Raw genomic sequence first — 3518 nt, forward strand, 5'->3', positions numbered from 1 at the left:
AAACGCTACAGCATATGGGTTTTGGAGAACAATACATAAAAATGGTCAAAGCCAACTATATCTCCCCATCAATAAGAATAGTGATCAACGGAGAAGTCTCAGACAGGGTGGAGATTACCAGGGGGACAAAGCAAGGATGTCCATTATCTCCCCTCCTATATGCGATATTCCTGGAACCGATGCTAATTAGGATTAGGGAAACTACCCAAATAAAAGGGATTCAGATGGCAGACAGACAACATAAGGTAATAGCATATGCAGACGATATGCTACTAGCCCTGGAGGATCATGGGGAGTCTCTGCCACGTGCGATGCAGGAACTGGAGGCATTTGGGGAGATATCAGGCCTGAAAATCAATAGGAACAAATCCGAAATACTATTATTGGCAGAGGACAAAGAGGCACAGGAAAGGGCGGTGGGATCACAAGGTCTAAAAATTGCAAAAGAAGGAATCAGGTACCTGGGCATTACACTCACGCATAGGGTGGACTCACTGTACAAAGGCAATTACCCCTCATTACTGACCAGAGTGAAAAAGGACATGGAGCGATGGTGCTCGCTGAGGATCAATCTCTTGGTGGGGTAGAATTCAGTCGGTGAAAATGAATATTCTACCTAAGCTACTATATCACTTCCACGCCCTCTCGATAACAATTCCTAACTCATTCTTCAAAGCACTGTCAAAGACTATTTCACTATATATCTGGAATAAGAAGCCCCCAAGGGCCGCGAGAGCGATCCTCACGACGCATGTCAAAGAGGGGGTAATGTCACTACCACACTTCAGGAAATACTACCAAGCAGCACAATTATGGGTCCTGAAAGAATGGCTGGGGGATGACCAACAATCGATCTGGGTAACTCAAGGTAGGGCAGTCGCCAGAACTCCGCTGGAAGATATCCTTTGGAAGCTAAAACAACATAGACACCCGAATCTCCGCATTAGTGAAATCATGAAAACTACACTGAGCGCATGGGACGAACAGACATGGAAGGGTTTCATGACCACGGCGACAGCACCATTCACGCCCAATTGTAGGAACCCACAATTCCCACCAGGACAAGAGCCCGGGGTCTTTGAGAAATGGGAAGAGGCAGGCTGCAGGAAAATAGGAGAAATGTTCCGCGACAAGGAAGTACGACCCTTTGCAGACTGTAAAACTATGTGGAACTTGACAAAGGCGGATAGATACAAATACGAACAGCTCACACACTGGCTGGCAACGCCTGAGATTACCCAGGCGGCCACAAGGGAGTTAACCCCATTCGAAAAATACATCTTATCCAACTCAGGAACTAAGAAACCAATCTCCACACTATACAACTTCATCAATACACAGGACGAAGAAATAAAATGGACTTACATGAAAAGATGGGAAAGAACACTAGGGGAAGAGATCCCAATTCAGCAGTGGCAGAAGCTGTGGGCAGGCATTCCCAAACTAACACGAGCAGTGCAGACCAGGGAAATGTGGACAGAAAAAGTCACGCAATGGCACTACACTCCGGAGAGGCTTAACAATATGTACCCAGGAACGCCCGACCGCTGCTGGAGAGGCTGCCCAGAAGCCGGCACGTGGAGGCATATCTGGTGGGACTGTCAAGGGGTCAAAGGATTCTGGTTGGAACTAATAACAGAAATGAATAAGATGTTCCCAGAGGCGGACCAACTGGGGGAGAAAGTGTGGCTATGCGGAATGATAGGGCATCAATCCAAGAAATATAGCAAGGCACAATGGAGAAGCTTCATGAGCCTGGTCATAGCGTCATGGGCCACTATCGCCCAAAACTGGAAAAAACAAGACCCACCATTAATATACACCTGGTTGCAAAAGGTCTGGTCGCAAATTACAATGGAAAAGATCACACTCCATCTACAGGGCTTGAATGGGTCATTCGTGAAGGAGGGGGGGGGGAGTTCTGGAATACCTACAATCGGACTATATGGCACAATGGTGCCCGCACAACATCAGAATCACAGACATATTTACCTCATAGACGATCCCGAGGAAAGTAGGAACATGGAACACGCCTTCCGGAGGGGGGGGTGGAGGAGGGGGGGGTCCAAGGGGATGTTACTCTGTTATGTTACAATGTAAAACAATAAAAATATGTTTAAAAAAAAAAAGGTTGGCGTTACCAACGCTTGTTTTAAAATAGGGATGCAACTGAATTTCTGGTACCCACCACAAGCTGAATAATGAGTTTTAGACAAGTTTTAATAGAGGCCACAATAAGCCATCTCGGTGACCCAGAAAACCAGAAACAAATAAAGCAGAGCCTTGAGATTCATAACAGCACTTGTTCCGCTATCCATGTAAATTCAGTGAATACCCTGGTGCCAAGGTATGATTGCAGCACATACACTACTGTAAAGGGGCACACTCATGTTCTATCACTGAGGGTTCAAGTGGAGCAGTATGGGATGGGTTGGCGAAACTCCATAAAGCATCTGCACTTAAAGCGCAGATGAGAGTATTATAAAAGATCTCTCTAAAGTTCCATCGCTGGGAGACCTGGAGACACACAAGAAGTGAAACGGATAATCACACCAACTGAGGTGGAAGAGAAAAACAAGGCCCGTGGGGGGAATATTAAGACCAAAGTATTTCCATACATTTGGGTAAGCTCCTGTACAATCTACTGCATATGTCAGTGATGGGGGAAAGATGTAAAGGAGTATCTGCGAGCAGGCAATTCCTGCCTCTCCCCGCCCAAGTCCCCAAGGTGTCCCCTGTCCCCCCCAGAGTTTATGGGTCTCCTACGCCCCTGATTTGGTCTCTACTGTCAGGTGGGCAACTAAGCCCATCCCAAGTGCACATCATCTTTCGTGTCACTCTGTAATCATCATTTCATTGGTTATACAAACTATAGGGCTCTTTGACATGGGGCCCCCTACCATTGGTTTGGCACCTTTGTACCCCTCTGGAATATTCTACATGCTAGCAGCATGCAGGCTACCATACCAGGTGCATGGAAGGTCGGTGTGAGAATGCCTCCCCTTCCAATAAGCTCCACATCTATCATCACTCTTGCAGTCTTCCAGTCAATTAAGCTTTGAACGTGGCCTTGTAGAGGCTCTCTGAGTCTGAGAAATAAACGGAGTATCTTCTTGGCTTCGGTGTAGCTCGAACCTAATGTCTATTTTGATCTGACCACGTGACTGGCAGACCGCATTTCAAGCCTTTTGCAGGATTTAATTCTATTAAATGAGGAACTTGACGCCTTCAGTGTTTTTCCATTTCTCCTCAAACAGGAGTTATTTCTTTCTCACGTTCATTGTAACTACTGGATGGACACCGAGGCTCACGGCGGGCTCGTCTTCTTGGTGCTGGGCCAGCCAAGCCTTTCTTGAATTTCTCTCTCTCCATCAGTAATTTTCCAACTACACAATCCTAAAAACTCTTTCCAATCACAGGTTTCAGCCTTGCTTTAAAGTGCACTGTGGAATATCCAGGTTCTATACATTACTATGTATTATACATTGGTGCAACGCTGCATATCTATTCACTACCTA

Source organism: Ambystoma mexicanum, chromosome 13, assembly GCF_040938575.1.
Source record: "Ambystoma mexicanum isolate Mex_15411 chromosome 13, UKY_AmexF1_1, whole genome shotgun sequence".
NCBI classification, from domain to species: Eukaryota; Metazoa; Chordata; class Amphibia; order Caudata; family Ambystomatidae; genus Ambystoma; species Ambystoma mexicanum.